At 45.3% G+C, this 26,729-nt stretch overlaps 3 pseudogenes; 2 read left to right on the plus strand and 1 right to left on the minus strand.

Annotated features, from left to right (window-relative positions):
- Positions 1 to 6,560: 6,560 nt before the first annotated feature.
- LOC148519878 (5S ribosomal RNA) lies at positions 6,561 to 6,679 on the minus strand (annotated as a pseudogene).
- A 4,750-nt stretch (positions 6,680 to 11,429) lies between these two features.
- On the plus strand, positions 11,430 to 11,548 carry LOC148519879 (5S ribosomal RNA; annotated as a pseudogene).
- Positions 11,549 to 19,939: 8,391 nt separating this feature from the next.
- On the plus strand, positions 19,940 to 26,231 carry LOC148519880 (zinc finger MYM-type protein 1-like; annotated as a pseudogene).
- The last annotated feature ends 498 nt before the right edge of the window (positions 26,232 to 26,729 follow it).

Below are 26,729 nucleotides of genomic sequence, written 5' to 3' on the forward strand. Positions count from 1 at the left end.
GTTTTAATATTTTCTTTTTTCAGGTTTTTAAAGGTTTGTTATGGTATTCTAATCATGTTTTCTTTTACAGGAATGTTATGTGTTTATTGCTTGGTAATATAATGTTTTTCTTTGTTTGACAGTATGGGTTTTCCACCTTTGGGCCTGTCGTTGTGGTAGAACTACAGATCCCAGGATGCCCTAAAAACAGTTTCAAAGGTGGGTGGCAGGTCATCCTGGGATCTGTAGTTACACAACAGCTGGAGACCGAAAGGTAGAAGACCCCCAGCTTTAAATAATGTGTGTTTTTAAATGTAATGTATGGTGATTTTTTTGTAAAATACGTGTTTATTTATTTGAGGTATTACACATATTGGTGGGCAGTGGGGGAGCTTAATGCATGACCCAGCCACCGCCCGCCTCAATATGGCGGACGGTGGCTGGGTCATGCATTTATTACCTGGGGGCACACATTGGTGGGCAGTGGGGGAGCTTAATGCATGACCCAGCCACCGCCCGCCTCAATACGGCGGGCGGTGGCTGGGTCATGCATTTATTACCTGGGGGCATACATTGGTGGGCAGTGGGGGAGCTTAATGCATGACCCAGCTACCGTCCGCCTCAATATGGCGGGCGGTGGCTGGGTCATGCATTTATTACCTGGGGGCATACATTGGTGGGCAGTGGGGGAGCTTAATGCATGACCCAGCCACCGCCCACCTCAATACGGCGGGCGGTGGCTGGGTCATGCATTTATTACCTGGGAGCACACATTGGTGGGCAGTGGGAGCTTAAATGCATGACCCAGCCACCGCCCGCCTCAATACGGCGGGCGGTGGCTGGGTCATGCATTTATTACCTGGGGGCACATATTGGTGGTCAGTGTGGTTGCAAACTGTACAAATACTCACCAAATATCCAACAAAACAAGACTTCAGTGTGCAGGCTCCCAAAGTGCGACTGTCTTGCTCCATACACCATACACGATAATGCACAAGATGGCGATGGGGCGTGTCCAGGCTTCTGTCAGTCAAATTCCGCATTGTGTGATCAATCGTACGATTCATCGTGAGGAAAAAAACCCTCACGATCGGCGTCCATCGTGTTCATGGTTGGCTAATCTGCCCTACAGCATGGCAGATCAGAAGATGCGATATACGACTAGCGGGGACGCGCATCGGCATCGTGCTCGTGAGTATAAACTCACGATTTGTACTTTTTTTACTCGATTCGTCGTCACGATTCGTCGAAATCGGCCAAATCGTGTAAAATGTCGCTATGTGTGTGGGCACCTTTAGGTCTAGGCACGAAGGGGGGGAGGGTAAGGTTTAGGCACTAATGGGGAGGGTTAGGGGGAGAAGGGGGGAGGGTAAGTATGAAAAGCTTAGTTTTTAACAAACAAAGAAATTTGATGAAAAGTGAGAAAAATATGGGAAACAATATGTGTATATATAGTTCACACTAGCTGTAATGTGTCCAAGGCACACAGTAAACAACACTCAGAGAGGGCAATTGCAGCAATCCAACAGAACATGTTGTGGATATATAAATACGCATATGGTACAGTACACAAGCCTCCTCCTCTATCCTGCCCAGTAACCAGCAGCTTGTAGAATCCCAGCCATATAGACAGGGGCGGCCAAATCCCAAATTTTTTGGTAAGCAAATATATTTTTTGGTGCCCCCAAGCATATTATTGCGCGTGCCCAAATAAATTAAGGGGCCGTGGTCTCATGGAAAAAGCCATAATCATTACACATACCCCTTTCTCGTCACTCTGGGAACAGTCCTTTTCATATGTACCTTAATGAAGTCCCCCCAGTAGTTCCCGTTATACAGTACTCCCAGTATGCAATGCCCCCAGTAGTGGTCACCCTATGTAGGCCCGCAGTAGTGATCCCCCTTATACTGTGCTCCCAGTAGTTGTCCCCCCCCTATGCAATGCAGTGCCCAAGGAGTGGTCCCCCATATGCATTCTCCCAGTAGTGCCCCTTATATAGTGCCCCCAGTAGTAGTCCCTCCCTATGCAGCGCCCCCAGTAGTGGTACCCCCTATGCAGTACCCTTTATACAGCACCCCCTGTGGTCCCCCATATGCATTCTCCCAGTAGTGCCCCTTATATAGTGCCCCCAGTAGTAGTCCCTCCCTATGCAGTGCCCCCAGTAGTGGTCCCCCTTCTGCAGTGCCCCTTGTGCTCCTGGAGAGGTCCCCCTTATGCAGGCCTCCAGTAGTGCCCCCCGTAGTGATCCCCCCTATGCAGTGCCCCTTATACAGTGCCCCAGTAGTGGTCCCCCCTGTGCAGTGCCCCTTGTGCCCCCAGTAGTAAGCCCCTTATATAGTGTCCCCAATAGTAGTGCCCCCAGTGGTAGTCCTCCCATGCAGTGCCCCCAATAGTGGTACCCCTTATGCAGTGCCCTTTACATAGTGGCCCCAGTTGTAGTCTCCCCCCCTCCCTATGCAGTATCCCCAGTATTACCCTTTATATAGAGCCCCCAGTAGTGGTCCCCACGATGCAGTCCCCCCAGTGGTAGTCCCCCCCATGCAGTACCCCCAGTATTGCCTTTTATATAGAGCCCCCAGTAGTGATCCCCCGATGTAGTGCCCCCCAGTATTGCCCTTTATATAGAGCTCCCAGTAGTGGTGCAGTGATCCCAGTGGTAGTCTCCCCCCTATGGAGTGCCCCTAGTAGTAGTCCCCTCCCCTTTTAGTGCCACTAGTAGTAGTCCCCTCCCCTTGTAGTGCCCCTAGTAGTAGTCCCCCCCTTGTAGTGCCCCTATTAGTAGTCCCCCCATATGCAGTACCCCCAGTAGTGGTTCCCCGATGCAGTGCCCCTACTAGTAGCCCCCCCCTTGTAGTAGTAGTCCCCCTAGTAGTAATCCCACAGTAGTACCCCTAGTAGTTGTTCCCTCCTTTGTAATAGTTGTCCTCCTAGTAGTAATCCCCCCACAGTAGTAGCACCCCTGATGCAGTGTCCCTAGTAGTTGTCCCCCCCCTTGTAGTAGTAATCCCCCCACAGTAGTGCCACCCCCCAGTAGACACACACACATAATGAAAAAAAAAAAAAAACACTTACCTGAAAGGCAGGGGAGGCAGCATGCAGGTCTTGCCTGGGATTTTGCTGAACTAGCTGCTCCCTGTTACTAAAGGTACAGCTGGTCCTCTAGCGGCTGGCAGCAGAACATGGCAAATGAAGACCTCTCAAATGTCAATGTGCTACGATGTCTCCTATGAGGCGGTGGCCATTTTGGGAGAGACAATTTCAATAGTACTGTATCCCTGTAGACGGACAGACCGGCCCACGCAGCCATCGGCCCTTCTGGCATTTGCCAGAAGTGCTCGATGGTCAGTCCGGCCCTGATTGTGACACATCATTATGAGTCAAGCTGGCCACACACTAGACCAACTTTCATTCAACCAGACAACTAGTTGATTGGTTGGAATGAAAGTCTGGTAAGGTATGGGAGTAAATTATGATCAGCAATTTGCTCCTAATTGCCAGAAAACAGATGAAAATGGACGCTCAGACAAGTTTGTTAAATGTTTGATCTAAATAATTTGTTCAAACAACAGTTTTTGTCCATTTTCTGGCGTTTGGGAGCAAATTGCTTATTGTCATTTGCTTTCATACCTTACCAGATTTTCATTCCAACCAATCAACTAGTTGGATGGTTGGATGTAAGTTGGTCTAGTGTGTGGCCAGCTTCAGTGTTGACTCATGCAGTCAGGAGTGCAAGATTGTACACACTTTACATGGGGTCTGCTGCTGTTTTTATACAATCTATATCCACAGGCTAACAGTCCAGCCCACTGGGTCTTTAACCAACCCAGGTTGATTCATATATCTTGTGGTGTCTATATGCCACTGCTTGGCAATGCATATGAATGTCCCATACTATAGTAATTACTAATATATCCTTTGCTTTACTAATTTTTAATCAACGGTTGTTTTGTATTTCTTTTTTGGCGCCATTTAGCCTTGTTAAACACTTATGTATGGTAAAGCGTGTAAGACATTCTTGTCAAAGGTGACATTAGGTTACAGAAACAAACATTGGGCTGCCTGTTGCAGAACAGGCTAATCTTATATATTAATAAAACTCAATTGGATTATGTATAACTACAGTACCGTGTGTGCTGGTTTCCTGCATGCAGTGATTTGCTTGTATACAATCACAGCCTAATTGTTGCCATTTGTGCTCCTTTGTACAGGTACTTATCAAGTGCTATAAAAGTCATTTATGAACATATGAAATGTACCCCACAATACATTTCTATTTCAGAAAATGCACCTATTTATCCACTTTGTGCATACAAGTTACATAACATTGCAGTTTTTTGGACTACCCCCATAAAACATCTGTACTTACTATACATTGCACGGAGGAAAGATTAAATCATCACTTCAAAGTTAAGTCCACTAACACTTTACGACTAACACCTTCATCGAATTAAACTTTTAAATTATTTTTGTGTAATTTATGTCAAAGTAATCCTGAGAGTTCAGAGACATCACGTACAGATCCATGACATATTTAAAAACATTAGGAATCCATCTCTGCCTACTAAATCACTGTTTGTTTTTGCAGGCACTAACGGTATCTGCAGCAAGTGGGCAGGGGAATGTCTCCCAAACCCCCACGATATGAGATTGTGACAAAGGCCCTAATTCAGAGCGCTCGCTTTGAATCAGGACGTTTTTTTTTTTTTTTTAAGGAGTCGGCCTCCTGGCGCTCCCCAACCTGTGGGTGACAACCCACAGCTTTTGCGAGCGGCCAGGTGATGGTCGCGATGGTCGCAACCATCGCGACCATCGGGGCTTGCGACAAGACCCTTGTGGTAGGGTCTCGTTCCCGCAAGCCCCAGTGAGCTTCCCGCTCTAAATAGAGCAGGAAGCTCACCACTGACATCGCTGGTGATGTCAGTGTTGCCTCCCACAAACGGCAGGCGTTCCTTCGGGAACGGCTCCATTTGTGTAGCCATCCCTCCTGCCCGCTTCCAAAACGGGGCGAGCTGTCAATCACAATTGACAGCCGCCCCATTTTGTTGTGAGACCCGTAGCAACGGAGCATCCGTCGCTGGCCGGGTCTCGCGCATGCGCACGCCGGAGGCGGCACATACACAGGGGGCAAACATTGACCCACTTGCGAGCACAAAGCGCTTGCGAGCGGGTCTGAATCAGCTCCAAAATCCTCTCAAAATGGCCTCGGCCAGCCAAACCCAGTGGCTGGGGGTGGGGGTAGGGAGGTATGCCATGCTCTTCTCCATAAAATGTAAACATTTATGCAAATCCATTAAACACCTAATACAAAACTATCTCTGTTGCCTATATTGTAATATTATACATTTTTGCATTTATTTCATGTACAGATATTTGAGCACCAATAGAAGTCCAACGGCGATGTTCATATCATATTTTCTGTCTAAAACCCCGTCGGATTACGCATTTATTTCTGATAGAATCCATACTTAAAACAAAATATTATTTATTATAATTGACTGTAGTGTGAAACTATTTGGTCAGCCTTTAAAAGTCCACAGATGTGTACGAAACGTGTTGCTGTTTGGGTCCCCGGCGACTGGTCCTGACAGCATGGTATACCGATCACCTCTACATTAAGCAGGAATCTCTTCATGGATCCATAGAGAGATCCTCCAGCACCACTTACCGTCCTGTGCTCGATGCACTGCACAAGCAACTGCCTGATAAGAGCACAGGTCTCTGTGCACTCCATGACTGCCGTGCACCTTGGACCCCCAATCGCCCGGTGCAGCCACCAGGAGGCTTTCCGTAACACTGGAGAGCTGCGCAGGCACAATACATTGTGTGGAATTATAACTGCTTCTACAAATAATCAGCAATACTACTAACACTAATGCTGAGATATACTATACTCGCTGCCTTTATAATCTACCCAAAGAAGTATAAGGATATACTGACCTGTCTTTGGATAAGACATTCATTACTGGCTGCAGAGTGGGCATTTTACAAATTTTTTTTATACTTATTGACACAATATTCTAGATTGTAAGGGGGTGATTCTGCACAGAACCTTTTGGTTTTCAATCAGTACAGGCCAACAATATTGTATTTATCTAACCTAATGGAGCATAAATATCCATTGGCGGTGCTCCCAAAGCCCCAAAAAATATATTATGACCCATAAAGAAGAGAAAAGTAGGGCTTGTTGTTGGGGCACTCTTTAGTAATTGTAAAATACAAGAATATAAAGTTTTAAAATATAACTTTTCATGGATACACGTAAAATTACAAAGGGACCCGTGCTACACACAATAGTTCATAACAACACATTAATACATTTTAAAAAAATATGTATAAATAGGTTATAGAAGGCAAAAATATTAGAAAAAGAGAGTACCTTGGTCCTACAAACTATAGTTACATTTATATATCACATTAAATGATTGTAGGACTGGCATTAGGAGGTAGGTACCCTTGTAACTCTAATATTGTACAATAGTTGTGATTATCTAATATCTTAAACCAGATGGATGTATGGGAACAGATTAGTATGAAAATTTGCTGTGTCACCACTCTTGCCCAACCAATTCCCTTATATGTAGAACTACAGTACCTGGTATTCCCAGGTGGTCTCCCGTCCAAGTACTAACCAGGCCCAATACTGTATAGCTTCGAAAATCGAATGAGTTTGGGCACATCCAGTATGGTATGGCTGTAGGTATAAAATCGCTTATGGAAAGTGTGAACATAAAGCAATATGGTTTGTAGGACTGTCTTATTTTAAAAGAGTCCACTTTGTTAAAAAGTTACATATAACAAAGAAAGTATTACACAAGCATACTTTTATTGTTCCACAGAATAAACATCACAGATGGTTACAAGAATAATATCATATATATATCACAGATGATATCATATATTCACATATAATGTAGTTTATAAATGCAAGGAAACCCCACAGGTGACTGCATGTTTATTTATCAGAGATCTATTGGAAATTAGAAGACTGGTAGCTATATATATATATATATATATATATATATATACATATATATATAATTTCTACTTCAGGTTCCATAGGGGGTCCACAGGGTTGACCTTGGGCTATAGCTGGATCTAGATCCACGGGCACCATGCAGTTAAAGCTTTTGCTGCTCCCAGGATGCACCCAGTGCATCTATATCCCGCCCCCGAGCCACAGGCACCTCAGTTTTAGTTGGTGCCCGGCCGGAGTCAGGTCACCCTTAGCGCAGGGGGGTCTGCTTAAGCTTAATTTGGAGTTTTTATTTAATTATTTTTGTTTGAAGAATCTTCAGAGCGGCAGCATTGGACTGTCCATAGGATGTCCATGCTGCCACTCCTACACCCCCCTGGCGCCGCGACGCCAGTACAGATCTGGGGTCTGTAATAGCCGGGCTCTGGGGACTCCCACGACTGCTGCCAGAAGTGCCGGGGAACAGGAAAGCCGCTGGTCGCCTCGTGCGGTGACCCGCGGGTATAATGCAGTCGGCTGCCTCCGGTCTCTGGGGACAGACCGGAGGCGCTAGCAGCAGCGGTGGGATCCCTCTTCTGAGGAGGCATACCCCGCATGACCGCTAGACCACCAGGGTGATATGCCGGCAGTGGGAACCGGCAACCCTGGGGTTAATTGTCAGCCAGGGGAGGCAGCCTTCCCTGTCTAGCGGCTCCTCCCCTGAGCTCAGCGTGCCTTGCTACTCGTGTCTGGTGACGCTGAGCTGCTCTCCTCCTGCGGCCACTCCTCCTCTGAGGTCTCTGGTGGCCATCTTCTCACAGGCAGCAACGCAGATCTCCCAGGCTAAAGGACAGTGTACACAGCACTATAGCCCTCCCAGACACTGAATCTGGGCAGGTTGATTGTAGTGAAAGGTGCAGTGAGTATTAACTTTTCCGCATTGTATGTGACTTTTGCTAGTGCTGCCTGTCTGTGCTAATTTTTCTACTTACTGTCAGCTTATATCTATCCCTTTCCTTCTTCTACGGCCCGGGAGTCCTTGCTGAAAGCAGGAGTCATTGTTCCCGTTCCGCCTACACAACACGGGATGGGTTACTATTCTTCTCTTTTTCTGGTGCGGAAACCCAATGGGTCTCATTGGCCTATCCTCGATTTGAAATAGCTGAACAAGTTCCTCAGAGTGCCCAGATTCAGGATGGAAACTTTGCGTTCCATCATTCTGGCTATGGAACCGGGGATTACATGGTCTCCCTGGATATCCAGGACACCTACCTACATGTTCCTATAGCGCCTTCACACCAGCGGTATCTGAGGTTTGCTGTAAGACAACTCCACTACCAATTCCAAGCTCTGCCCTTTGGCCTCTCCACGGCTCCAGGGGTGTTCACCAAAGTTATGGCGGTCATGGCTGCCCATCTTCAGGGACAGGGTATATGACTTCTGCCGTATCTGGATGACCACTGTCACGGCCAGGGTATTTCAGCATGGCACTAGGCGGGTGTTACCTGTGAGGTCGTTGTGGCGCGGGCTGTCTGGTGGCGGAGCTGGTGTCTGGCGGGGGGCTTTGGCTGTGCACGTTGTGCGGGCCTGTTGTCACTCTGCGCTGATAAGGCCTGGCGGCATCTCCGTTCCGTTTGGCATGGGCACCGCCATCTTGCCTTCTGGCCATGTGATGCGGCTGGCCAATCCTGGTGAGTCACATGTTCCCTCCGGCCAGTAACAGCACGGCATGGGGTATTTAGGAAGGGTCAGTGCCTTCCTTTTTTGCCAGTGCAACGTGTATCTCAGCCTAGCTGAGAGGGAGTTCTCTGTGCTTATCCTGTTACTGTGAATTCACTGTCTGCCAGTCTGCCTGTCAGCTCCTAGCTTCCGCTGGACTACCCCGCTTCCTCCATCGCCCTTGCCCATACCTTAGTGCCTGAGCCTGCTGATATCCTGCTCATTTGCCTTAGTTCACTACCTGCATACCTGGCTTATTATTTCCTTCATCACTACCTGCATTCCTGCTTGATCATTTTCAGTCTCAATACCTGCACACCTGGACAGCTAATTGTTTCTACTTGGATATTAACCCATTACTCCCACCACAGAACTCTTGTGCAGATTTATATATTTCTGGACTTTTATTTACTGCCATATTTTATGTCTACTCAAGCACATATTAAAAAACCTAGTTTTTTATTCAAACCCGCTTCTGTGATCACTCCTGATCACTCTAGATTGGTGGCTCCAGACATCACATCTTACCATGGGTCGCCCCTTTGGATCTCGGACTGGGTTCTGCTCACAACGGATGCCAGTCTTCGGGGTTGGGGGGCAGTGGTCGCTTCATCCAGAGGTATTTCAACTACTCGTGGCCAGGTGGGGACTGCTGGAGGTGGACCTCATGGCCTCCCGTCACAATCACAAACTGCCTGTGTACGGGTCCAGGGCAAGAGACGTCGGCGCAAGCCTGGTGGACACGCTGTCAGTGAAATGGACATTTCAACTGGCGTACTTATTACCTCCGATATTTCTGCTGCCTCGGGTCCTTCAGAAATTCAAACAAGATGGAGGCACGCTTCTGCTGGTGGCTCCGGCTTGGCCCAGACGTCCTTGGTACTACGATCTTCGGAGCCTCTCCAACGATGCTCCGTCCCCACGGCCTCAACGTCAGGACCTGTTGTCGCAGGGGCCCTGCCTTTACCTGGATCTGGGTCGTCTGTCTTTGACGGTGTGGCTCTTGAGACATCCGTCTTAAGGTCCCGGGGTTTTTCCAGCTCAGTTATCAGCACTATGCTGCAGGCGTGCAAGCCTGCTTCCGCCAGAATCTACCACAGAGTGTAGCATACTTATTTTCAGTGGTGTGAGTTCAGAAACTACGATCCTCAGGCGTTTTGTGTTTCTAGGGTGTTGATGTTCCTTCAGTCTGGTTTAGACCTGGGCTTACGTCTAGCCTCTTTGAAGGTTCATGTGTCTGCACTATCTGTGTGGTTTCAGCGTAAAATAGCCACTCTGCCTGATGTTCACATCTTTTTCCATGGGGTTCTCTGGATTCAGCCTCTCTTTGTGCCCCCAGTGGCTTCTTGGGATTTGGCGGCGGTACTTCGGGCCCTACAGGGTCCTCCTTTGAGCCTCTTAAGTCGGTAGAACTGAAATGGATGACGGTTAAAACTGGTTTTCTCCTGGCAATTGCTTCAGCCAGGAGGGTGTCTGAATTGGGGGCGCTTTCCTGTCACCCCCCTTTTCTGGTTCAGGTTTTCTGCCTAAAGTGGTTTCTAAGTTCCACATTAATCAGGAAATTGTTGTACCAGCCTTTCAGTCTCCTGACCTCTCGGTTGGTGAGGCTTCTTTGGTTGTGGTCCATGTTCTCCATGTCTATGTGGACCGGACTAGTTCCATTCAGAAGTCGGATTCTTTGTTTGTCCTCTTTGGTTTTCACAAGAGGGGTTGGCCTGCTTCCAAACAGACTTTGGCCCGTTGGCTTCGTTTTGTTATTTGTGAGGCTTATGCACAGGAGGGTTTGCCTGTACCTGCCTCTATTTAGGCTCATTCTACTCGGCCTGTGGGTCCCTCGTGGGCTGCTAGCCATGGCGCATCTGCTGTTCAGCTGTGTAAGGCGGCCACGTGGTCTTCTATTCAGACATTTTTGAGGTTCTATGTGTTTGACACCTTCGCCTCTCAGGATGCATCCTTCGGGCGCCGGATTCTCCTTTCAGCACAGGAGCGTCCCCGCCCTTAGTTGGACTGCTTTGGGACATCCCCAAGGTCAACCCTGTGGACCACCTATAGAACCTGAAGTAGAAAACAGGAGATATGGTAAGAACTTACCTTTGTTATCGCTGTTTCTACGAGGTCCATATGGTCCACAGGGCACCCGCCCTGACGCACCTGGCTTCATATGGGCTATGTGGCTGGTCACCGGTTTTCCGTCTCCCTTTCTGTAAGTATGGTTCTTGTGTGTTCCAGTCTTCCTTCTCTCTGTTTTTCTTCTCCTCCGGCCTTGGCTGCTTACCAACTGAGGTGCCTGTGGCTCGGGGGCGGAGTATAGAGGAGGATGGACCCAGTGCATCCTGGGAGAAGCAAAAGCTTTAACTGCGTAGTGCCCGTGGATCCAGATCCAGCTATACTCCAAGGTCAACCCTGTGGACCCCCTATGGAACCTGAAGTAGAAATTATATATATATATATATATATATATATATATATATCTACCAGTCTTCTAATTTCCAATAGATCTCTGATAAATAAATATGCAGTCACCTGAGGGGTTTCCTTGCATTTATAAACTACATTATATGTGAATATATGATATCATCTGTGATATATATATGATATTATTCTTGTAACCATCTGTGATGTTTATTCTGTGGAACAATTAAAGTATGCTTGTGTAATACTTTCTTTGTTATATGTAACTTTTTAACAAAGTGGACTCTTTCAAAATAAGACAGTCCTACAAACCATATTGCTTTGTGTTTTCAACTGGGCATTCACACTTTCCATAAGCGATTTTATACCTACAGCCATACCATACTGGATGTGCCCAAACTCGTTCGATCTTGGAAGCTATACAGTATTGGGCCTGGTTAGTACTTGGACGGGAGACCACCTGGGAATACCAGGTACTGTAGGTCTACATATAAGGGAATTGATTGGGCAAGAGTGGTGACACAGCAAATTTTCATACTAATCTGTTCCCATACATCCATCTGGTTTAAGATATTAGATAATCACGACTCATGTACAATATTAGGGTTACAAGGGTACCTACCTCCTAATGCCAGTCCTACATTCATTTAATGTGATATATAAATTTAACTTATAGTTTGTAGGACCAAGGTACTCTTTTTTTCTAATATTTTCGCCTTCTATAACCTATTTATAGTTATACATATTTTTTTTTAAATGTATTAATGTATTGCTATGAATGTTTATGTGTAGCACGGGTCCCTTTGTAATTTTATGTGTATCCATTAAAAGTTATATTTTAAAACCTTATATTCTTATATTTTACAATTACTAAAGAGTGCCCCAACAACAAGCCCTACTTTTCTCTTCTTTATGGGTCATACAATATTATTCTAATCAGGACATTATAGCATTTGAAATAAACAAGTGGATACATAGAAGTAAATTTAGTTGGCCCAAAGTTGTTTTCCCGTGGCGTGGAAAATTTCGGCCAGCTGCAAGGTTTTGCTTATTTCATTATTCATCCGCGGTAATTTCAATACGAATTTCCGCAGCTTTTTTTCTCGCAGCTCCAGAGCAGGTGCAAAGTTGGGGAAAATTGTTATTTTAAGTAAATGTCGGGACTTAGGGCCCAATTCAGACCCGCTCGCTAGGCTGCGTTCGCACGCAGCCAGCCGATTTTTGCAATCTGCGCATGCGTAAGCATCGCAGTGAGCTTGCGCGAACTAGTCCATGTGATCGGGGAGCGTTCACTCGCTGCGCATAGACAGCTCGCTATCTAGAGTGACAGGACAAGCCGTTTGTGGGTGGTGACAGGGCATGGTTCATGAAAACACTGGCGTACCTGAGCGTCTCAACGCCATTTCAGAGGTGTGCACAATTAAGACGCAGCGTCATGATACACGTCACATGGTTGAAAATCCCACTAAATCACTCGCAGTGCTTGCTGTAGGGTATGGTCAGCCACAAGTGCTGTGATCGCTTCCGATGGTACTCGATGTTACCGATGGTTGCATACACTTCCTGGACATGACGTGGGACAGTGGGCATCTTAAGACAGGCTGGTGGGCGTCTGCATACACAGAGCGATCGCGCGCTAAGACATAGTGGGTGTGCTATTGCCTTGCCATGCGATCGCGGATTTGCATACTTTTGCTGCGTGAGAATGCATCTAGCGAGCGGGTCTGAATCGAGCCCTTAGTTCAGAACCCCTGGAACACCCCTCTAATGAACAATTAGTCAATTTGAAGTTTTCAATTAGCTTAATTGGGCCAATAATTACATGTAATTATTGGGGTGAAATTCTGCAAAGTGCAGAATAAGGCATTAAAAGATGTGGGGTAGGTATATGGGGGCACTGCATGGTTGGGGCTGGTGCTTTAAACACTACAGATGGGAGTTAAAGGTGTTTTTTTTAAAGTGGCTTCATATGACGCAAAAAATCAACTTACAGGCATTTTTATGTATCCCAAGTTCAACTACTGCATTTATTTTAATGAAAAAATAGCTTTCTATCATTTTTCACTGCAATTAAAAATGCATAAATCCGCCATTTAAAATATTTTATAGCTCACAAAAATATTTTTCTTTGGCACAGTAATAAACATTTCTACTTTTTTTAAATTTCGCAACATTTTTAAGAAAAAATTAGATGCAGACCTTGGCCTTGGCACTCCTAGAAAACAGGGATGACACTCCCATTATCTGGAACAGAGGCTGGCCTTGCCCACTCCTTGCCCCCAAATGGCCACAGACTGTTAATCAGATTGCGGGTTGGGGGAACTGCGAGCGATCTCACAGAGGGAGACCTACACATGCGCAATACAAAGCCTGCGCATGCGCAGGTCTTTCACAATCGGTGGTGTACACAAGCCTAAAGCTGATGACAGGTAACCTTACACTGCATGCTCTAGAAGCCTGCTGCATCAAGTTTACACTGTAGACGCTCCACCAGAAAACACCCCAGACACTGGTCTCCACTGTGAGATTATTGACCTCAAGGCCAAAAAGGGTGAAGTATTTACCACCATAATAGATAAGGAGACAAATAATACCATCAAAATAAAAATGTACATGTCCCGTGAACTCCTCCAGCTCACAAGCCCCAAAGCACCTATTGACTGTTCTCACAATGTGGACCTACAGTAATTGCGTACAGTAGCCTGGTAATCAAGACTATGGGCGTGGCTATGCTGCCATCCACAAATTTTCCGCTGAAGTTTCATATAGTTGACAGTAATGTCAAACCGCTCCAATGTTTTCTGGACAGCATAAACCTGGCAATAATAACTTTAAGCGCTCAAGGGCATGTCATTCAACAGGATGTTCCAGAGTTAAAAGACTTTGCTGATCTGGTCAACTGTAATACCATTGGTAAACTCCCACTCACCTATCACATGCATTTAGATTAAACTGTTTCTCCCACAGTATGTGCTCTCAGATGTGTGCCTCTGGGCATGAAGGACAAAGTTATAGCAGAGTTAAATTGCATGACAGCATAGGGCGTCAATGCTCCAATGGTAGAAGCCACCCCGTGGGTGTTAGCTATGGTTGCTAGAGCAAAAAAAAAGATGGTTCAGTACATTGACCCTGTGCATCTGAACAAAGCTCTGATGAGACCGTATCACCCCATCAGGACTGTGGAGCAAGTAATAGCTAATATGCCAAATGCAAAGATACTTACCACTCTGGATACCAAATGTGGATTCTGGCCTATCACATTGGATACGGAATCATCCATGCTCACCACGTTCATGATATCTGTGGGCAGGTACAATTTTCTCTGAATGCTCTATGGAATATGAACTGACAGTGTAGTGTTCCAACATTTCATGGAGTATCTCTTCGAGAGATACCCTTATGAGAACATTGTGGATGATATCCTTGTTTGGGACTCGCACCATGGAAGATCACGACTTGCGCCTCTGCAAGGAACTCCAAAGAATCCATGAAATCAACATGCAGTTAAACCCTGACAAATGTCATTTCTGAGTCACTGAGATCCTGTAAGTTTGCCATCTCCTAACTTCAGAAGGTGGTAAGCCAGAGATAAGTTGGGTCTGCTACACTTTGGATATAACAAACTACCTTTTAAAAATTCTGCCACACTAGTGTGGTCACAGCCCCGCTCCATCAGCTTTTGCACAATATGCTGTTTGGACTGCCATGCTGTGGCTATTTATCTCCTCAAGGCTATGCTCACTTCTAGCCTGGTGCCCCAATTTGTTGATGTGCATTAGGGTGGTCCACTTTAACATTGTCAAAAACAAAGATGCTTGAATCATGCCTCCACATACACAATTTTGTCCATTATAATGTAGTAACTTGTGTACCAAATTTTAGCTTTGTACGTTGTAGTTTAGTGGTCGCCCAGAAGTTTACTTTTTGTAAGCTAACACAAATGGAGATTTACTTTCAAATGTCTTCTCATTTATTTTCGGCTCTTCTGGAGGCCCAGAAGTTGGAACGTGCAACCGCTTTCAGAAATAATGGAGAAGTATAGATAAAAAAGTTTATAGTGCAGTGGATATTGCCCTCTTCCAAGATCCTGTATTAAACAGATTACGACAGGAAATGTTAGAATATTTACCAAATGTACTGGAAAAACAGCAACCAAGAGTCGATTATCGAGAGCGTTTGCATTTATCTCTTTTGTTTCTAGGTGGTGGAAATGGCAGGGAAACATTTCGAGCTACTGGTCCTACTCACCACGCTCGATGGATGGGTAAAGGTATTTACGCTCTGAAAGTATGTCTCTTTTTAAATCAGTTCCATATAACACCTAGAGAGGCAAACAACATGGTGAATTTGGCTTTGTTTGTAAGTCTGGTTTATGTAAAATATTGGAATGAAGCTCCATTGGGAATTAGAGCACCATATAATGACATCGAGCTCTTAAGTTTCCTAAAAATCTACCCTGATGTAATAATTGGTACATTACATTGCTTACATTGCTTTTACCAGACACCTCTGGTTTCTTTCTGAACACTTGGTAGCTTTAGCATTTTTTGACAATCGAAAACCAAAAAAAATGGTAAAAAATCTGAAACGTCCCCAGCTACCCGATTTTCTGCGACGTATTCAACTATCTGAGGACGCAGATCTAAGTCAAGAAAAGTTCAATATAGGGCAACCCCTAAATATTGTTTGTTTGGAAATGTTTTGGTGTACTACCCATTTGATGTACTAAGGAATAAAAATAACCTTGTGCAGAAATAAAATTTTAATGTTTGTTTTTTGGACCATCCTAATGTGCATGTTTCTGTTGTAATTTCTGCCAATGACTCCCAGCATGGTCTTGGTGCTGTCAGCCTGCAGTGTAACAATCCCATCAGTTTTGCTTCCAGGACCCTTACTGAGTCGTGTTACGCTCACATTAAAAAGGAACTGTTGGGTCTAGCCTTTGCTTGCCAAAAGTTTCACAAGTTCATCTATAGTCATCCAGTGTTGGTTCAGACAGACTACCAACACCTGATTAACATTCTTCGCAAACCCCTGCATACTGCCTCAGCACAAATTCAACATTTCATGCTCAAAGGAACCATCTGGATGTGGTGTACATCTGCTGCTGATGATCTGGATTTCATGGAGTTTGTTCTCTCCTCCAGGAGTATGTAGGAGCTCTGTGATACAACACTCAGGGATGACCTCTGCCAACAGTTGTCTCATGTTGTCCTGCTTTACTGGCTTCCTTCCTCCAGAGAAAAATCTTGTGACCTCAGGTCTTTCTTCACCTTCCACAATAAATTAACATTCTCAGATGTCATCCTCCTGTGTGATACCTTATGCCCTTCAAGGTTTCTATTCCCAGAAGACCCACCAGGGACACCCCGGACATGAGGCCAACATACAGCAGGCTAAGGATGCCCTGTTTGGGCCCTCTATGGGTGCTGACATTGAGCAGGTTGTCTCTGCCTGTACCCTCTGCTATGCTTTATAGGCCCATCATGTCAAGGGAACGCTCACTCTCCATGAGGTTCCTGACCTCTCATGGTGCATCATGAGATCTCTTTGAATTAAAATGAAAGAGGACCTTCTGTTAGTGGATTCATATTCCGGTTGCTTGAGATAGATTATTTTTCCAAACTGACGAGTGATACAGTCATCAACAAAATGAAAAGATGCTTACTGACAAGCAATCTACTTATTGACAATGCCATACATATCATGAGTGGTGTATTCCAGAATTTCACCAGTGAATGGGACATCTCACATGCAGTGGAGTAACTAGGGTCTTCGGAGCCCCCCCGCACACGCACACTGGAAAATACGTGTGCGCGCCGAAGGAGCACAGCAAAACAAATGGGGCGTGGTCAAACAACAAAAGGGACGTGGCTACTTAACATGGGGCGGGCCAACTTGACACACCACCAATTTCTTGTCAGTCTGGGAACATTCCTTTCTATTTCATATGCACCTTACCTATACGGTGGTTTCTCACAATGAGGAACCTCGGAAGAAATACATCCTCCCTGGACGATGGCGTCTTCAGTCGGTTTTCACTATTCATGTAGGTCACATTGTCCGGAAGATGCCTGTTTGTGTAGGAATATTAACAAGGTCATCATCATACGATAGCGGTTCAACCAGATGAATTCCCCATGTAACTTCCTTCCCCCTGCGTCTCTCAGCCACACCATCATCTCACTGTATCATCTCTTAGCCACACCATCATCTCCCTCACTGTGTCGTCTCTTCTTAGCCACACCATCCCCCCCGCATCGTCTCTCAGCACACCGTCACTGCCCCCCCTGCATTGACTCTCAGCACACCATCACCTTCCCCTCTGTGTTGTCTCTCAACACACTAACACCTCACCCCCTGCTTTGTCTCTCAACACACAGACACACACTGACACATATAAATACATACACACACACACACTGGCACATATACATACAGTACACACACTGACACATACACACTGACACACATACACACACACATTGACATATACATACACACACACACACTGACACAGATACACACACTGACACAGATACACAGTCACACACTGACACAGATACACACACAGTCACACACACCGACAGATACACACACACACTGATACAGAAACACACTGACAGATACACACACACACTGACACAGATACATACACACCTTTCACACAAATGCAGCCAGCCAAGTAAAAACATCACTGACATCAAGTGAAAGTCCGCCTCCCCCCCCCTTCCTGGAAGTCCGATCCCCTCCCATCCCTCCCATTACTGCAAAAATAAATTATACTTACCTGGCTGGTCCAGAGAGCAGAGAGCGAGCTGGGGAAGGAGAATCACCCTGTCACAGTCACCTCCGGCGGCAGCTCTCAGTATAGAGAGAATGGGAAGACTGCCCGGGAGGGGCTTCATGCTTCTGCTGCAGCTCCCCCTACAGTCCTCCAGCAGCACCAACAGGCACACATGCCTGCTTGTTCAATATTCATTCCGGGAGCAATGGAGGTACACGGGAGGGGGAGGGGGCGGGCATGGTGTCCTGGCCGGCGGTGCCCCCTCTGCTGGGCTTGCCACAGTGCCCAGGGCACATGCCCCACTCATCCTGCCCTGGTTATGCCACTGCTCACATGTCACCAGGAGTCCTTGCTATCCACAATCCAACAGACTAGCAGAAATGTCAGAATGTTCTGCAAAGCACCTGTTAGGCAAATGTTATAGAGATGGTTCTGTGGTGTTTATGGCACTCATCAATCTGAGAAATACTGTGTGATGGACTTCCCTCTCCTGCCCGACCATCGGGAATCTGCATACAGCAGTGCACTAGTGTGCACTGCTGAATCCGGCCCTTAGACCACAAGTTGAGAACAACCTGCAAGATGTTCTGCATACTATTGCTTAAACCATTGTCCCCTGACAGATTGTTTACAATCAGACCTCTGTCGGGTTTGACAGAGTTGGGACTGTGCAGGGATCTTCGAACAGGCCCAACAGCTATGTGGTGCAATCTGTCAGTGTTTTGTATGAGTGCAACAGGCGCCACCTCCTAGGGGTGTGTGAGCCAACATCTTCACCTCACCTAACACCAACTGGGAGTGTCAGAACACCCATCGTCATGGACAATGAGTACACTAAATAAGCATCTATTGGAGTACAGGACAGTCCCATGCAATTGACCAATAGTGAGCCAATTCAGATACTGGACATGCCATTAGCCCCTTTCTTTGTCACCAGGTCTGGGTGAATTTCCAGGCCTAATCCAAAATTCCTGATTACTGTATTTTACTTGAACTTCCTTTATGTTTGTTATTTGTTGCACACTGTTCCTGCAAAGAACTCCTTGTATGAGGCAATACCCATTTACTCACTGCATGATTGCAGTGAGTAAAAACACTTCTGCAGCTCTCCAGGGTCCAGTGGTGATTTGCACACTGGCCACTTTACAAATAGGTTTTGTGTAGAAAATCAAAATATGACACTCAGCAAAATGCATGCTTGTGACCTTAGGATGCAGGAAGTATATCTTAGGATGAAAGAATCACAATACAATGCTTTACACGATTTAAGAACACAAATATGCTGTCATTAGGGGCACAACTGATAGTACACATCATGGGCAAATGCAGGGGGGTTTTCAGTTGCCTGGAAACGATAAAAAAAAAATAGAAGTAGTAATATATTACAATTTTACTAGTGTTGCAAGTTCTTCTCAGTATCACAAATGAAATAATTAGCAACACATGTGTCAGCCAGTAATAAATAAACCTGTGCACCAACTAAGAGATCTGGAAAACCTGCACTGTTAGCGGTGCACTACTATAGACCATCAGTAGGGTTGACTATTATACTGTATAATTATACACTTTCCAGTGTATAAGACCAATATGTACATATATGTCCACGGCAGTGCTAGGTTCTTCTGCTGGTCCCCCAGACTCCCAGACTTGCTTCAATGCATTGGAATGGTGCATATATCTGAAATAAAAACATTCAGCTCAGGCAGGATGGCCATACTGCCGCATCTAATGGCATACTGCGATCATGGTCCTGTATATGCTGGAATTATGACACACAATAAACTTTGTATGACGTACAGCGGCGTCACTAGGGGGGTGCGGGGGGTGCGGCCCGCACCTGGTGTCACCCTTCAAGGGGGTGACACCAAGAAGAGCAGCACATCACACCCGCGGGCCGCACACCCCAGGCACCACCGCTGACCATGCTGCTGGAGACACACACTGGGATCCGCCGCGTGATGTCCGTCCTGGTCTGCCCGCCGCCGCCGGGGTGAGCCGCACTGCGCATTCACCGCGGCCGGCGTCCAGAGCCACACACAGGCACAGAGGATCTCTCTGTGCCTGTGTGTGCTTCTGGACGCCGGCCACGATGTCGTCATCGCGCACGCCGGCTCCGCTTGTCCTTCTGGGAGCCGCTCAGCCTGCTGGAGAAGGAGGAGGGACCACGGACCTGAGCGCGCTGCGTGTCAAGAAAGAAGAACTTGGAAGCCAGCCAGGAGTCAAGTGCACAGTGCGCTGCGCACCCCAACTGGACACACCCAGAGGTAAGTACACAGGGGGGGGCACAGTATAAGGGGGATTACTGGGGGCCGGGCCACCATTAGAGTTCCATGCTGGGACACCTTATAAGGGCACTACTGGGGGCCATGGGACACAATATAAGGGGGCCATGGGACACAATATAAGGGCACTACTGGGGGCCATGGGACACAATATATGGGCATTACTGGAGGCCTGGCTATGGGACACTGTATAAGGGCACTAATGAGGCTATGGGACACTGTATGAGGGCACTAATGAGGCTATGGGACACTGTATAAGGGCACTACTGAGGCTATGGAACACTGTATAAGGGCACTACTGGAGGCTATGGGACACTATAAGGGCACTAATGAGGCTATGGGACACTGTATGAGGGCACTAATGAGGCTATGGGACACTGTATGAGGGCACTACTGGAGGCTATGGGACACTGTATAAGGGCACTAATGAGGCTATGGGACACTGTATAAGGGCACTACTGAGGCTATGGGACACTGTATAAGGGCACTACTGGAGGCTATGGGACACTGTATCAGGGCACTAATGAGGCTATGGGACACTGTATCAGGGCACTAATGAGGCTATGGGACACTGTATAAGGGCACTACTGAGGCTATGGGACACTGTATAAGGGCACTACTGGAGGCTATGGGACACTGTATAAGGGCACTACTGAGGCTATGGGACACTGTATAAGGGCACTAATGAGGCTATGGGACACTGTATAAGGGCACTATGGGGGCAATGGGGCACTGTATAAGGGCACTACTGGAGGCCATGGGGCACTGTATAAGGGCACTACTGGGGGCTATGGGACACTGTATAAGGGCACTACTGGGGGCACAGGGACACTGTATAAGGGCACTACTGGGGGCACAGCTTAAGGGGCATTGCTGGGGCACTGCATAAGAGATGCAATCCTGGGGGCACTGTATAAGGGCACTATGGGGGTCACAGCTCAAGGGGCATTGCTGGGCCACTGCGTAAGGGGTGCTACTGGAGGCACTGTATAAAGCATACTTCTGGGGGTACTGCATAAGGGGCACTACTGGCGATACTGTATAAGAGGCACTACTGGGGGCACAACATAAGGGGCATTGCTGGGCCACTGCATAAGGGGTGCTACGGGGAGGCACTGTATAAAGCATACTTCTGGGGGTACTGCATAAGGGGCACTACTGGCGATACTGTATAAGAGGCACTACTGGGGGCACAACATAAGGGGCATTACTGGGGCACTGCATACTGGGCACACTGAATAAGGGGCGCTACTGAGGCACTGCATAAGGAGCGATACTGGTGGTAAAGTATAAGGGGCGCTACTGGGGGAACTGTGTAAGGGGCACTACTGGGGGTACAGCATATGGGGCTCTAATAAAGTGGGCATTGCATACTGGGCTCTAATACAGGGGGCATTGCATATTGGCCACATCTACAGGGGGCATTGCCTAAAGGGGCACTACTACAGGGGGAACTGCATAATGGGCACAACTATAGGAGATTGCATAAGGGGCACTAATACGGCATTGAATAAAGGGCATTCCATAGAGGTAATGCGAGTGCTTGTCCATCTGCAAATGGAAACTCTTGCTGCCCATTGATTTAACATATATAATAGTGCTTTATAAATTATCCATATATTACAGTTGCTCATTTATTATAAACATATTTTCAGAGAATAAAGTGAGAGTTTTCATACCAGTCTGGAGGAGACAGCCTAACCCTACTCCTGACACTATTGGAATTGAGTGGTGCCTAGTTTCTGCTTTCACCTTCAAGAAATCTGCACTGTAAGTCTGAGTATGTTTGCACTGATATTGTATAGTATGCTTATTGTTGTGACTTAAAATACATAATACACATTTATATGTTAAAAGCATTGTACTAGTCTAAATTTTTTTGGGTCAGGTTGGTGGTGTGTGGGGGGGGGGTGGTTCAAGGAAACTTTTGCCCTGAATAAACACCTGGCTGCAGATAAGGGAGGGAGAGAGGGTCCATTTTATATTACTGCATAATAGATCATATTTCTTTACATGTAATCAAACTTTGATTTATAATATGATCTTACTGTTATGAGTTTAACATGAGGAGGGAATGAGGTAGTAGAAAAAGTCAATGGAGGGTTGGTCATTGGGGACGATTCAATTGTTTTATCGCACCCTATCTCCCGCCTAAAGTGACGGGAGATTGGGGTGCGATATTCAATTGTTTTTGGGGGCCCATGCATGTCGTGCCCAAATCGACAGGGCTAAACCCGTAAAGCGGCTAAGTCCTGCTTTGGGCGCCCAAACTCCCATTTAGGTTCCCAAAGTGCCGACTTATTGAACATTTCTGCTCGCCTGCCCTAAGCCTTCAGCCACGGGTGCAAACAATTCAATCGCCCCCACTGTCTCTACCCTAAGGAGTATATTTAAATGGCTCATTTTAAATTATTAATTGGTATTGGTATTGGTCTGTGTATGCCCTTTATGTTAACATCATTATAGATGTGTACTCCTACATCTATCCTCGATATGCTATACAGCGCGAGATGCTGGACATGAGTGAGCCACCAGGTCCAGTGCAGCTCTGCTAACGTTGGGCATCTTTGTTTGCTAAAAATGAGTCTCAGTCACAATGCAATGTGACTACTATAGTACGCACAAGGAGACTGTGTTGATTAATTTGATATATGACACTTGTATATTGTGTCAGTATACAGATCAGAGCTTGTATTGGAAGAAAGCTGCAGCTGCTACTACTGCACTTTATATACAGGTTCAGAGATTCAGTTGCACACAGATATACAAGTGTCATAAGAGAGCATTGGTGCCCCCCCCATTTTTTAAATGGGTACATAAAATAGTGCACCTGAAAAAAGGCCATGGCCTCATGGGGAAAGGCCAGGGAAGAGATAGGGGAGGCCAGGAGATGCTGGGGATAAAAGAAGAGGAAGCTACAAGTGAGAATGATAATAAACAGGAAAATTGACAGGCCCAAACAGCGCCCCCTGCCCTGCGGTGCCCTGTGCCATGGCACTGGTCACACTACCCTAGTTACCCTGAGTGTCATGCATCAAATTAATCCTCCTTTTACATCCTAGTCACATTACGTTGCAACTAGGATGCATTTTTAGCTAGAAACAAGCAAAGAAGATGCCCGATGCTAGAAGATTCTTAAGCGACCTGGCGTATGAGGACACATCAGTATACATATATTAACATTACTTTATTTTTGTTTTTCAAAATGTTTTGTTTGCCTTTTCTAAATTTTGCATGTTTTGAACCCTGCATTGATTTCAATATTGAATTATTAGGGGTAAAATACACACCTTTTCTCATTGACTAACAGGGTATATTTAAATTAACTTCCCCATGCAGTGTTCTGCACTTGTAATTAACCTGGCAGGGTAACAGCAGAATCACATGGTCCAAGGTTTTCCTTCCTTTGCCTGTACTATTTACAATAGATTTACATATTTTTATTTAATTTTGCAAAAAAATTCTATTATGCATTTTTACATTGTGCAGTGATATTCAATCATGCTGCATGGTGTACATAAAGCAAAGAGGCCAAGTGGATGCCAGCAAAGGAAGGCAAAAGAAACAAGAAAAAAAGCACTGAAAACGCAAGCTGGATCCATGCTTCAATTTGTCAAAAGACAGGATGATGGCCAGGGTTCATCAAAAGACACAGCTCCTCCGTGTCAGTCTCCAATTGATAATACTAATTCTTCTGATGATTGCATTGCATTCTACAGAAGAGCAAGAAGTGGAAATTGCAGAATTTACAGCAGAAAAACAAGGAGTGGAAATGGAAGAATGTCAAGCAGAAGAAAGTGCTGAAAGTGACTCTAGCCTTGATACTGCAACGGAAATGAGTGATGTTATGGAGAAAGATTTGCAAATTTTCCATGATGTTTCTTTCTGGGTAATACCAGTTCCAGATCACTTTCGGGTTGAAATCATCAAAAAGGGAAGTACTTATTTCCAGAACAAAGATGGTCCTTTCAGTGCAGTGTCAAGGCAAGATTCAGATGGAAAAGCAAAGGGTGGTGTACGTCAGCTTTCAAAAGAGTGGTTTTACAAGATGATGCCAAATGGCGAGAAAATTCTACGGTCTTGGATGATTTACTCAGTTGTCAGCAACAAATTATACTGTTTTTGCTGCCGACTGTTTGCAGTTAGTACTACAAGTATGACATCCAAATTTGTGACTGGGTTTCAGATGTGGTGGAAACTGAACCCTAAAGTATATAACCATGAGACATCCGAAGAGCACCTATGTTGCCTTGAAAAGTGGAAAACATTAGCAGCAGGACTTAGGCTGCACAAAACCATTGATGCCAAAAGTATTTCTTTAATGGAAATGGAGAAGAAAAAGTGGAGGGACATCTTGTACAGATTGCTTGATATAACATTGTTTCTTGCCAAGCAGAATCTAGCATTCCGTGGCCACAAGGAAGATGAAACTTCATTAAATAAAGGGAACTTTCTTGAGATGGTTGAGATGCTGTCAAAATATGATCCAGTGCTGATAGAGCACCTTATGAGATTAAAACAGAGCACATGTAAACTTAAAGTGTCAGTCTCTTATCTAACACCAAACACTCAGAATGAGTTTATAAGTGCCTTGGCAAACCATGTGAAGGAGAAGCTTGTCATTGACATAAAGTCTGCAAACTGTTTTGGGATCATGTTTGACAGCACACCTGACAGATGTCCGAAGTGATCAGATATGTAAAAATCAACAATATGAAAGTTGAAGTAAAAGAGGTATTTCTTGGATTTTTTCCTTTAAAGGGGAAAACCGCTGCTGACCTCAGTTCTGACATTCTTAAAACACTGGAAAATGATGGACTGGACATAATGATGTGCCGCTCTCAAGGCTATGATAATGCTGCCACTATGGCTGGAATCCATGGAGGTGTGCAAGCCATTCTTAAAAAAAAGAACAGGAAGGCTATTTTTAGTGGATGTGTGGACCATTCACTTAATTTGTGTGGTCAGCACTCTTTTGCTGAAAATGCATCATGTGTGACATTTTTTGGGACTCTTGAAAGAATGTTTTCTTTCTTTGCTGCTTCCACCCATCGATGGGATGTGTTAATGGAACATACTGGAGTCTCAGTGAAAAGGCTGTCAACAACACGCTGGAGTGCTCATCATGCTGCTGTTACACCAGTTAAGGAGAAGTTTGATAAGTTTGTGGAGGCGATCGAAGCTCTTTGTGATCTACATGAAAATTTGGATACAAGGGGAGCAGCACAAACTCTTTTGCCTGCTGTCTGTGATTTCACTTTTCTGTGCTACCTATACTTCTGGTGTAATGTACTTCAGGAAGTTAATCTAACACAGCAGTACCTGCAGACAAAGGGCTTAACTCTTGACAAGGTGGTGACAAAGTTAGAGGCGCTTAAACTTTTTTTACATGATGAACGCAGTCAACTAGTGGAGCATGCAATTGAACAGGCACTTTCAAAGTCAGAAGAATATGGAATTGCAGTACAGAGAAGAGCCAGGGTCAAGAAGAGGTTGGCAGGGGAACAAGCATGTGATGCTGGACTCTCTCTTCAAGAAGAAAATAGGAGGGCGATGCTTGAGTGCATTGATCGCTTTCATTCTGAGCTTCAGATCAGATCAAGAGCCATCCAGAAAATAGCAGCCATGTTTGAAGCTGTTCAAGCGAAGAGTCTTATATCTGCCACTGATGAACAGTTAAAGGTGTCCATTCCAAAATTGACCACTTTCTATGATGAATTATCTGAAAGTGCTCTTTTAATAGAAATACCAAGGCTAAGAAGGCACCTGAAAGCAGCAAAGATTGATCTGGAAAAAGCCAAAGATTGGGTAGTATTAGATATTTTGAAATTCATAGCAGAATGGGACTTTGTAGAATCTCTACCAAACCTTTCACAAAGTCTAAAATTATTTTTGACGATCTGTGTGTCTGTGGCTTCATGTGAGAGGAGCTTTTCAAAGCTGAAACTTGTAAAGAACTATTTGCGATCTACCATGGGACAGTCAAGGCTTTCAGACCTTGCAATTCTATCAGTTGAAAGTGAGATGGCAAAAGGCATTGACTTTGATGAAGTGATTCAAAAGTTTGCAGCTGTGAAGACCAGAAAAGGAAAGTTTTGATTTTTTTTGTGGAGATGTTCATTAAGTGCTAAAATGCTTTTGTATTTGTTACTGTTTATTTTTTTTATGGTATTACTTCAAATTAAATTATCGAGGTGTGCAAATGAATACTTTGTGTGATATACTTTGCTGAATATAATAAATTTAATATGGTTTGGCGTGCTGTTCATGAGAGTTTCTCTTAATGTCTTCATCCCTATGTTGCCCTTCCGAATCTTGGCTAACACATGAAAAACCTCATTGCAATGCAAAACCGTTTTACAGTCTAAGTTTGTGTCCAGTAAGTCATGAAACTGTTGAGTCAAATAATTTAGGCATTGAGTTTAGTTTGCATAACACTTATGTAAATGTTATAATGTTTTACCTGTGATATTGTATTTTAAAGATATAACGTTAGTTTTGTTAGCTGTTTATTTTATTACCATTGCCATTGCATTTAGTGATAGTACAAAAACAGTACTAAGGATGGGGGGGGGTGACACCATGAGCTACCACACC

The sequence above is a fragment of the Taudactylus pleione genome, unplaced genomic scaffold (assembly GCF_031769625.1).
Source record: "Taudactylus pleione unplaced genomic scaffold, aTauple2 ptg000179l, whole genome shotgun sequence".
Lineage (NCBI taxonomy): Eukaryota > Metazoa > Chordata > Amphibia > Anura > Myobatrachidae > Taudactylus > Taudactylus pleione.